The sequence below is a fragment of the Melospiza georgiana genome, chromosome 4 (assembly GCF_028018845.1).
Source record: "Melospiza georgiana isolate bMelGeo1 chromosome 4, bMelGeo1.pri, whole genome shotgun sequence".
In the NCBI taxonomy this organism is placed as follows: domain Eukaryota; kingdom Metazoa; phylum Chordata; class Aves; order Passeriformes; family Passerellidae; genus Melospiza; species Melospiza georgiana.
In genome coordinates, this window is record NC_080433.1 from 46,868,572 (window position 1) to 46,880,285 (window position 11,714).

An 11,714-nucleotide genomic window follows, 5' to 3' on the forward strand; every position below is an offset into this window, starting at 1 on the left:
CAGTCTTCACAGAATTTCAGCTACCACACTTGAGTTTTCTATGCAAGATCTCTGGCTGAACCTCAATTTAGCTTTGGGCAATTCCTGAAATAAAAGGTTTAAGGTGATCAAGACAAAAACCAGAGGATCATTAAAAATATAAGCAAACAAAAATTGCAGCTCAAATATAAAGAAAGGTGAAAAAGTAACAATAAAATAAGGACATAGAGTAAGTACAGGTATACATAGCTGTAATTTAAAAATGCTTGCTTCCCTCTCTAGTATTCAGATTTAAAAGCAAGTAGAAAATTGTACACCAAAAGTAAGAACATTTGAAGACCAAGTATCCAGAAAAAACTAGCTACAAGTGCTTGCTTATTATAGTATTACAGCTTCTCTCTATTTGTCTCCAAACCTACCCAATGTCCACAGAGATTAAGTGCCAGGGGGTCTCCTCTTTGGTGAAATCCCATCTAATCTGCTACTGAGTCAAAAAAGATATATCAGAAAAATGCAAGAGTGATATTCTCCAGCATGACAGTCAGCTAGCTATTCTTGCCTCTTCAGTGCTCCTTGATGCCACAGGACTACTACAGTCTCTTTGATTCTACCAAGTGACAATTTGATGACAATTTGGCATCACTTTCTAGAAGTATGGCACATTCTGAAATAACTTATCTTGGTAGAGGGTTAGATTTTTGAACATAACAGCTCACAGAAAACACAAGTCCAAGGCATCTTGAACGTGTTGCTATAAAACCGCCTTGGAAATTCATCCATAGATTGGTAGCATATTTGTAAGAATTCTGAAGGAGAGTTCACATTTGCCACAAACTCATTTTTGACACTCCTCATCATAAAACCCATGAAGACAACATTGTATTTTCTGTATGCTTCTACCAATATAAACAACAGACACTAAATAACAAATATTCCTGAATAGGAATAAAATCACCAGACTCATAGAATGTCTACTGCCCATCAAATCTCCATTTTAAACAAGTCAGAAGAGTCACAAAAAGACAGTATGATACATCCTTATTCATACTAACAACATAAATATAACTCCAGAAGTGCAAGAGTCAATATTTTGCCAAGCTGTACTAACTTATACACTCTCTCAACCAAAAGAAAATCCTTCAGCAATATTTTATCCAAAACACAATCATGTGAAGCCAAGTAGGCTACATTTATGGGTCAATTAGTACATCAGAATGTTACCTTATAGGTAGCTTCACAGTGAAAGATCACAGGAGAGTTACTGACAGCATCTTACAAATTCTAACAACCCCCCTAACTGCTTCATGTGCACAAGATTAGTGACAGATCCCTGTACGCTGCTGGGCTGTCCCCGCACGCACCCGGACACAGCCAGGCACACAGAATGGCCTGAGTAGAAAGGGACCTATGAGATTGTGTAGCTCTGCCAGGCACACACAGGGATTCCACCCCCTACATCAGGCAGCTCAGGGCCCCACCCAGTCTGGCTTTGATCATTTCCACAACTCAGTAGCAACAGTAATTGTCACCTGATAAATACATCAATCTGGTCCTAAACACTCTATTGCAGAAAGTAAGATTTTTAGGTAACTTCCACGTCAATGGAGATTACTTCTGCTCCACATTCCGATTTACCCTTCTGCAACAGTTTGCAACTTTCCACTAGTCTTCTAACAAATCACTTCTAGGGGAGGTATTAGACCAAGTGTTATAGAAATTTGATTAACTTGCAAACAGGGATTGTACAGTTTCACAGCTTAACAATCACTGTTATCTGGGTTGTGATGTATTCCAATGTTCATCTCAAATAAAAAATACTGACCATACATGAAACTGCTAAAAATAAAAAAAAAATCAAAGTAGCTGGTCTGACTCTGCAATTACCAAAACCACTTTCACTTCTGTAGTGCTGAAGTGCCACTCCTAGTGACAGGTTCTCCTTCTATCTCCTGTACGTGCCCTCTGAACTCAACACAGATAACTCACAAGTGTCTGCAGCTCATCCTTGACAGAGACGTGGTGGCACTGATTTTTTTGCTTCCTCCTGATATACGAAGCATGCTTTTAAGAAACTTTCTTCACTGCAGACATAAAAAAAGTGAAGGCACAATTGGTTAGCTTTCAGAAACAGAGACTGTGAGTGGGAAAAAATAGGACAAGACTTCAAAAGCTAAGACAACTAATGCAGAAAAACAAAAAGAAAGAAAGTTGCAGGGACTATCTGTGTTGACAAATTATTTCAGTTTAACTGAAGACAATGTCACAGAAAGTTATAGAGTAAGCTATAGTAATAGAAATGCTGAAGTACATATTTTCTTTTAATCCAGATTATCTACTGAAATGAGGTAATAACTCCTATAATTAAAGCTTGTAAGAGTCACTTCAATGTCAACAAATCTTGATGCAAAGAACACATTCTCCTGAATTTCTATGAAAAAAAAAATTAATGACAGAGTCTTGCTTTGTTTTCAGTTATAAAAATGAACTGTTCTCCAGTTCCAGGTCCTCAATACTGCCCAAAAATTTAATCATGTAAGGTTTCTCACAGCTCTACAATGTATCTTCCAATTAGAGATACATTGGAAATTATTTCACGAATGAGTAACAGTGGCACACAATATCCATTTTGCTGAAGACCTGGTCAAGTCATTCAGATTTAGGCCAGCTTCCTGTGTTGCAACAGCTGCAGGAATGATACCAAGTGATCTAAGAAAGTACAGATTTCCTGAAGAGAATTTCAAGCTGGGGAGAAACATGAGATGTTGCTTGTCTGGCACAGGATGCAAACACCAATCCATGAGAAGGGCTAGGCTGTCCTACTCCTGCACTACAGTCTAGCCTTTCTCCCTTGGTCAGGAATGAACTAACCATGTGGACTTACTCGGCAGTCTCTTTTTGTAGTTGCATAGCCAGGACTTACTTCAAATAACATCAAGTCCTTAGATTAATAACTATAGAGTGCTGACTGGGACAGCATACAAAATAATGTCAAATGCCTCCTCTTCCTCCTGGTTCACCTCTAAAAAGTTTCTGTAATTCTATAACAACACATTTCTCTAGGGTCTGACAGTGACTTTCACTCTACTGCTTCAGTAGTAAAAATCACAATTAAAACACTGCTCTTGAAAAAGAAGCATCCTGAACAGCTAGAGGGCCCCCAAATAATTAATTTTATATTTCAAAAACTGCCTAATAGGCAGATTTCCAACCTGGTGTTTATAGCCTTCCTCCCTTTCCTTGCTCTTGGAAGGGAGAACACGCAGTATGAGTACGTCAGGAGCTCACAACAGCATGCATGAGCAGGCACACATAAAAATAAAAAAACTTTTTCACTTTAGTCGTTACAATGTTTCTTTACACATTCTAAAGCTTGAGAAATGAGAGTTTCCAGTAGCCATAACCTACTGCTGCTTTTGAAGGTAACCTCATTCAACTCCTTCATGAAGAAACAGTCTGTACCAGCAGACAAGGTCTTTGACTTTCTCAAAATAGCATTTGCCTACCACAAGCAAACTGCCATAACTTCACTAAAATATTACCTCTACTATGCCTGTCTCACCCAGTTGCCTCATGCATGACAGGCCTTAAGGAAAAAGCCATATATTAGATGCTCTAAGATACTACAGATCTACTACACTCAACTGTTAAACAACTTTGAAAACTCAGCTCGAAAACAGGTGTATGAACTGCATTAAAGTACAAAAGCACTTTCCCCCCCTGCTTTATGCAAGAAAAATAGAAACACAGCATCTTAACCACATCTGAGCAGGAAAACAAAGTTTGCCTTGAAATATGAAGGTGTAGTTCCTGTAGATACTCCTTTCATCTCCCTGAACAAGGAGGCTGTCTAAAATATCCCTGTACCCGACCTAGATGCAGCAGAACACAGCAGAGGCCTGCCCCAGCTCAGCAGGGATCCAGCACACTGACACCACACAGCGCACCTGGTCTGCTCTTGGATCAGCTCTGAGCCGAAGGAGCGGCAGCACTCACAGCCACAAGCTGAACACGGGCTGGTGTCGCACAGCTCGTGCTGAGCGATCTGCTCTGCTAAGGGAGCAATTCTGATTAAAACTCCCAACTGGAGCCCAACCTGAGAACAGAACACTCTCAAGTGTCAGCGAGGTATCTGAAAGCCATCTAAGCATTCCTTAGAAAGGCCAATTCACACAGGAGCTGCCCACTCTCTCAGCATACCCCCAAGGACAAGAGTGCCTGTTTTTATCAGTAAGATATTCTTATCCTCAAGAGCACCTCTCTGTACCTAACCCCGAGCAGCTCAGAGCTCTGTGCATGACAGCGTTGGCACGGTAGCAGTAAGCATCAACTACTCAAGTACTTCTGTGACTCTTGCACTTCCCACACCCCAGATGATAGGTGGACAACTGTTTATTTTAGTTCCCTGTCACATTTACTGTGAGATCACAAGCTACAGTGTAGCCTTCAGCACACTTCCTTCCTCAGCCATGGAAGCAATTTCTTTCTCCTTTTGTAGGCCCTCACCTAGATTCCCATCTGTTTGCCTCTGCTCCAGAAAGGCTCTCAATTAAAAAGACAGTCAGTTTTACTCTGCAAAAACTGGCACAGCACAAAAAGAACTGTCATGGCTCACTTCAGATTTATTTTTGATGAACTGTCCTACAGGAGAGCTTTGGAACAAAATAGAACAATTTTAATTCCACTCAGAAAACTTATCTGGTGCACATATACAGTAATAGCAACACAAGTACAGACAGTAAAAAGTCTATTGGGTTTTTTCCCCCCAAATAAGAGTTCTGGTTTTACTTCTTTTTTGGTCTTTGAACTCTGTTTTGCAGATGATTTCACCCCTAGGCAGACAGGTGCTCCAAGTATGATCATCTTCATTGCAAAAAAAATACATGGCACTTACACTGCACAGTGTAACTCCAAACTCAGTTACTTGGGTACAGAAAATAATAGGTTTTACACTACAGCTCTAAGTTAAACCTGAAGTAGCTCATAACACTACAAGAAGCATCCCTGAAACATAAATGTACCAAAGGAATAAAACATCACATCTCATTAGTCAGTTTATTTTTGCAAAACCTTTAATGTGAATAGTACAAGTATACCTCACTATTCACTCAGTTTGTTTTTATCTAGAACGAAGTCTACAGGATAGATTTTGAGGAAGAGTAAAAAAAAAGATGCAATGAATAATAAAAATTTAAATACTCAACTCTACCAAGTTTGGTTGGTTTTTTCCCCTCCCAAAAGCTTGTGATTTTAATATAAAGGCAAGCCATCGAAAAGGTAATAACTTAAATAATGTTACAAGTTTTTCACAGAGCTAAGAAACTCTTTCCAAAGGGAAATACTCTTGTTTTCGAATGGTTATTCTTAAATGTAATGTGATTGCTTCACTGCCCTTTAGTTATAATTCACAGAAAGGAAGAGTGTTTCTTGATTCCTTTTCTTATAAGAGTAATTTCATCATATACTTCACAGTGAAAGACTACTGAAAAGCCTTTGTCATACACTATCTACACATCTCATGCTGGGGTAAGATGTAGCTGTTATATGTGAAAAATTACAATTACATTAATCAAAACATCTAAATGCAAGAACACATAGACAACCTGTATGATTTTCAACCTGGGCATCTCTGACATACCCTCTGTCTTGGAACTCTACTACCTTACTATCATATCCCAAAGCAGTACAGAGAAAGACTTTCCTTTATTTGTTTCATTTACCCTGAGCAGCATAATCCATGCCTTCAAGATGGAAACAGGAGTAAAAGCATGCTATTCTTTTTTGCAAAAACCTTGGTTTCTCATCCTCTTCTGTAATCTAGGGCCAATGCAAGAACAGATTTGGTTTTATTCTCCCCTCTGCAAACTTTGTTTTCCTTCCACCACCTCTTCTCTAACGCACGCAGAAGGGTACCAGGACCTCAGGCTCAGTAAACGGGTTTGGCGCAGGAAGTGTCAGTCAAATTCTTCCATTTGCTTTGACACGGGTGATGGTGGGGCGCTTAGACGAGGCGAACATCCCTGTCATTTCCTTTTCATTTTGCGATAAGCAGGAAGGGCACTCGCAGGCCCCGCGCTGGCCGCCTGTCCCGCTCGTGTTCCCCCCGGCAGGCACAGCCCGGCGGGCTGCCCGGGCCGGCCGCGCCCGGCCTGACCCCCCCGCCTCGCCCCCACGCCCGGCCGGAAAGAGCGAGCGGCTTCTCTCCCGCGGCCGGACTAGGTGGGGCTCGCCTGGGACTTCCCGCTGACAACGCCGGCGGCCGCCGGGCACCGTCCCCTTCCCCGCCCGCGCCGGGCGTCACCCGCCCCTCCCCGCGGCCGTGCGGGCCCCACGTCGCGGCCCCGACCCGCGGGGTTACAACTTTCCGCTTCCGCTCCAACTTCTGCTCCGCGGACCGGCGGCCGGGCGGCGGCGGCGAACGGCAGGGCCGGGCCCTGGGCCCGACCGCGACGGCTGCCTCCCGGCGCCCCGCTCCCCCCACCCCCTCGGGGTCCCACCACGCCTGAGGCCGGACGAGGCGGCGGCTCCCGGTTCCACTTCCGCCATGTTCCGGGCTGGTGCCCCTTTCCTCAGAGCGCGCCGCTCCCCGCCGTCGCCGCCGCCACCCCCCTCTCGCCGCCACCGCCCCCACCCCACCCCGCCCCGCCCCGCCACCTGTACCAGAGACGCCGCGCCGCTCCCCGCCACAGCGGCTCGGCCCGGCCCGCGCTGCCCTCCGCAACCCACCGGACAGCGCCTCCGCTCCCCGCCGACCGCGCGCCGCCGCCGCCGCCTCGCCGGCCGATCCCGCTGCGCCGCGCCCGCTGCGCTCCGCTCGGCTCCGCTGCGCTCCGCTCGCCGCCTGTGCCGGGGCGCGGCTCGGGGCCGTCGCCGTGACGCCGCACGCCCAGCCTCGCTCTGGCGCGGCGGGGGCGGAGGGAGGGGCGGGCGCGGGGAGGGCTGACCTCGCGCACCGCCCCCCGCGCACGCGCACGCGCGCGGCCGCCCCGCCCCACCGCGGGCTGGGGGCGGCGGGGCCGGGGCTGAGGGGCCGCGGTGGCCGGGATGGCCGGGGTGGCCGGGATGGCCGGGGTCTCCTTGGGGGAACGCCGCCCCTCGAGTGCGCTCCAGCTGGGAGCCGTGGCTTAGTCACAGCTCAAAGGTGCGCCGAAAGCACATCATGGTTGCTTAAAGTTAATTAAGAACGTAAAGAGACGGAAAAGTAAATGCCAGCGCACTATTTCCTGCGTTTCTAAAAAGGTGTTGAGATCCACTAGTGAAGGGTGTTTCAGAGATGCCGCATACTGCTGGTTTTATGTGGACCATTATGCCTCTGGATGTGAAAAGTCTTATCACTATTCTTGCCTGTACAAAGCAGGATTCCCAGTGCCTGCAAATAATTACCGTATTAGCTTTTCTGTTAATTTAGTCCTAAGATATGCAAATCACGTTTCTCCGCCGTCCCCCCGATGTCACCTATATTTTCCAGTTACAAAGGGTTTAGCTGATAAAGATTAAATGAGCATTTCTGTTTCTAGGAAACACTGAGTAAGCAAAGAGTTAACGTGGTGCTTTCACACAAAACTTGCGCTCTGAGGAAGTCCACGGCACTTCCACACTTGCACAAGGGTGTATAAAACTGACAGGAAGTTGCACTGAGGCTTCTGGCAAGGAGAGTGGGTGTGGAGGAAGCAGCGGCTTTCTGTTTGTAGGACAGAGATAGAAAAGGGAGCCCTTCTGAGTTCAAGCGAATCTGTGGGAGATGCTAAAGCTCAGAGCAGGGTCAAAGGATGAGCAGGGAAATGAGCTGCCCTCGGTAGGGAAGACTTCATCGACATACAGGACATCCAGAAAGCAACACACTTCAAAAAATATTTTTCTTTTACAGTGTTGCTGCCAAATCCTGAATGTCATAAAATCTCTTCCAAAGTCCAGACAAATCTCTTGGTGTTATACAGTTTAAACTCGTGTGCAGGCCTTTGATAATGAATCCCTGTAAATGATGGATGATGCAAGAGAGCTCTGGTTGTGGGAAATCAAGTCCATACAAACCAGTCCTTTCTCAGCAAAACAAACGTCCTATGCAGGACAAAAATCATTAATGAGATGAATAGGTGAAATACAGCCTTTCAAGTGAAAATAAGAAGAGCATTTCATGCAATTATTGCTACTGTGTAGCATATTAGCTCACCAGACAGAAAAATACTTGTGTTCTTATTTTTTCTGTCACTAGATACTGTTATCAGCGCCAGAAATATTCAGAGGAAAAGAACAAAGATAAATATCCTCAGCCCTCACAACTTTCTTCAGTGAACTAGGTTAATCACAAATAACTTGCAGTGTTCCAGGAACAGATATGTGTCATTAATGTAATAGAACAATATGTATAGAACAATATGTTCTATAAAAATATATGTTTTATATCTGGGGCAAATCCGCCTCTTTGCAATACAATAAGAAAAGAGGAAGGTGGCCTTTGGGGGTCTTGAGTAAATCTCTGTGAGCAGATCCTGGTGTTCTGAGTTTCACATAGGGGTAACTGGAACTTAGTATTTTACAAGAAGTGTATATACACATATATAACATATGGTTTGCTTAATATAGACGTGTTTGGAGATTGATTACTGTAGCCAGAAGAAATAGGCAATTAGGATTCATTCTAAGCAAGAGACCAAGTGTTCCCTCTCCCCAACTCTCTCAGCCACATAGTTTGAATGTAAATTGGACCCTTAATTTTGGATTTTCCTATGAATCATCTAGCTAATCCTCAGCTCAATTCTTAAACCAGCTTTACTCATATCAGTGTGACTGGCAAAGAGCAATTGGTGTGCTAACAAGGCATACTCACCCAGTACTTCCCAGGGCTTGTTCTGCTCAGCTTGCTCAGAGTTTCTACCTCAGGCAGCTGAACAAGTGCTGAGGTTTCCCTGTGATAGAGCAACTCCCCAGAGATCCAGGGGTTTGGGTGAAATGAGGAGGATGTGGCTGCAGTGATGTTGTGTTTAATAGGAACAGCACAGACACATCAGCTTGCTTCAGTGGGCCTGCCCGTGCCCAGCACTGATCTGGAATTTTAAAAGAAGAAGGTCAGATACTCAGCTGCCTGTTTACTGAACAAAAAGCAGTAGAGACCTACTTATGCACATGAATCTTAACATCAAATAGACCTTTCTAAAGCACTGTAACACTTGTCCTTTGTGCTGTAACCTCTGTCTCCCAATTTGCCAGTTGCCTGCATGTATTTCAAAACCCTTTTATTTCAATGACCAGTGCTTAGCTGGAGGTAGTTCAGTCTGCTCATCACTAACACAGTGCGCCATCTGATAATGTCATGGCTCTTGAGAGGAACAAGAGAATGCAGAAGATCCCCTCATGAAGATCTTCCTCATGCAAGATGAGGAGGAAAATACTGACAAATCTTGTTTAAAAGTTCAGTGGAACTAGTGGGGGAGTAAGGTGGGGGTCGATGGATTATTTGGGGAAAACAAAGTAATATATTTTAAATGATTCTTTAATAAAAGCTTGGCAGGGCAGCCTTTGGTCACCTCCATGCAATTTTCCTAACTTTGCCTGCATTGTTTTCACTGGGACTGCATGGGTGTTGGAGTGAAGAATGTGGCACTGTGTGTATTGCAGTTTCATTACTGCTGAAACACATCCATCTCTGGGACAGAATGCAGAGCTGGCTTGTGCCAGCAAACTCTAAAGTTAAAAGGGTATGTGGTGCCAGGGAATACAGTACTGGCTGCATGCCAGCTAGCTGTGAGCTTTTCTAGAAATTTGTCATGAAGGAAAAAGAAACACCATTTGGTAAATCCTAATAGGATGCTTAGATTCAGAGGGAAAGTAAATTTCTCATCTTTTAAGGGGAATGGACTAAAAGGGATCAATTCTTAGCTCTACACCTCAACCAGCAAAGAATGGTTACTAGATTCGAATGTGCTTTGGATCATGGGAGCAATAAAGAGAAAGCTTCTTCAACAGTAAAGAAAAATAAGATATTTTTGTGACATAGATATGTGAGGGTTTTTTTTCATTCTGTATCCTTCAACATGATTTTCATTTGTTATTTCTCCTTACTCAGAAGATTTAGTCACACAGAGTGGGAATACCTGTCTGTCTGGATAGAACCTTGAGATGTTTCAGGGATGTGTCTTCCCCTCCAGACTCAATGCAATTTCTCTGTGTCTTTGTATCTGTTGATACAGCTTCAGCCTGAGGTTTTTCACCTGGTAATTATGGGTTCTACTTGTTCATCATCTTCCCTTCAGACATAGCTTCCATTATGCAGTGCTGCTTCTTAATGTCTCTTCATTGCATCTTCTTGATGTATTGCTGTTTGCTAATTCAAAGGTGTTTAAACATTGGTTTAATCACAAGCTTGACTGAAACTTAATATGGAGACCTTTTTCTCAACTTTTTTTTCACTTTCCATGTGTTAACCTCATTGCTGAGGAAAATTCTGTCACTTTGCTCCTCTTTCTCCCCCAAACCATCTTGAGTTAATGCTTTTTCTTATCTCTAAGTGATGCTCCATGACTCTTCAATTTATCTGCCAAAATCTCTTACTGAACTGGCCCTTTTCCTTATCCTTGGCCAAAATCCTATTATTTGTTCATACAATATAGTCCTCCCTTTATCTTGTGATTTGTCTCCTTCCCTACCCAGTGATAACTGCTTTGAGGTGCAAAAGTTGCCATTGTTTTTTTAATCTGAGGAAGAACAGGCAATGGGCACTACTGCAATTTAAACTGTAAATGTCAGCACTTATTTACAGGGATCTAATTTTTTTATCTATTTTCTTCTGTCTTTGGGAGACTACTTTTATATCACTGCAGTTACTTCAGATAAAGCAAGGAATAGCTGTTTCACAACATAGCTGTTGTGAAAGCACGGTACTCTGAATTGCAGAGGAATTCAAGAAAATGTCCTGAGCTCTGGAATTTAAACTCTTAAAAATCAGGATTCATTTCATAAAAGGAAAAGCCTACTTTATTTTATCCTCTGTGGAAAATCCTTTTTAAAATTGCTTTGGACAACCAGCTCATCAGATAAGGAACAAGACTGTCAAAGCAACATAAGTGCTTTAAAAGTGTAAATTAAGAATAATGTATCTACTTGAAACTAGAGAATGAATGTAATTACCTGGAGGAGAATCTGACCAGGATATGGGTGACTGTTTTTCTCAAGAAAAGCTGAAAGTCACACACAAATTTTCACACACCAAGTTTCAAAGCTTCAGAAGTTTCACTTCCCTGCTTTTCCAGGAGAACACTTCTAGCAGTGCATGATGCAGAAAGGAGGTTGCTACTTTCTGAATCACCAGCTGCTGTGATACCTGGATAGTTCTTCAAAGCCTTCCATAAAAGGGCTGGGTGCAATGGCATTGTGATGACTGATCACAATGTGTCATTATAAAGTTGTAAACCAACAGTTTCCTCATTTATAATTCAGCACTATTCCCAACAATGTCCTTCTTCACACCATTACCAGGTATTTTAGAATAATGCATTGAGCAAAATAGAACAGCCTGATCAAAGATGATAGCACTGGGTCCACGGTGGTAGTGCTATCAAGTATGGGGAAAGTGGGAACTTTTCATTCTGCTTTATGGGAACATGAAAGTACAGAATTTTTACTTGCTAAAAACGTGTTTATAATTATAACTGAATGTCAGTAAGAACATTTTAACTATTGTATCCTTCTTTTGTTCTTTGATTTTTTTTCATTGGTACTTGTTTCTAGCATACTCATTTATA

The 11,714-nt window shown here is 43.4% G+C and overlaps 1 protein-coding gene across 1 annotated transcript in view; it reads right to left on the bottom strand.

Moving 5' to 3' along the window:
- The window catches only part of RAP1B (RAP1B, member of RAS oncogene family), a 30,884-nt gene extending 24,102 nt beyond the window's left edge, over positions 1 to 6,782 (bottom strand). Inside the window, exon 1 of the mRNA XM_058022398.1 lies at positions 6,703 to 6,782. The gene's annotated coding sequence lies outside the window, so the exon portion shown is untranslated. The remainder of the gene's footprint in view (positions 1 to 6,702) is intronic.
- Between the last annotated feature and the right edge of the window lie 4,932 nt (positions 6,783 to 11,714).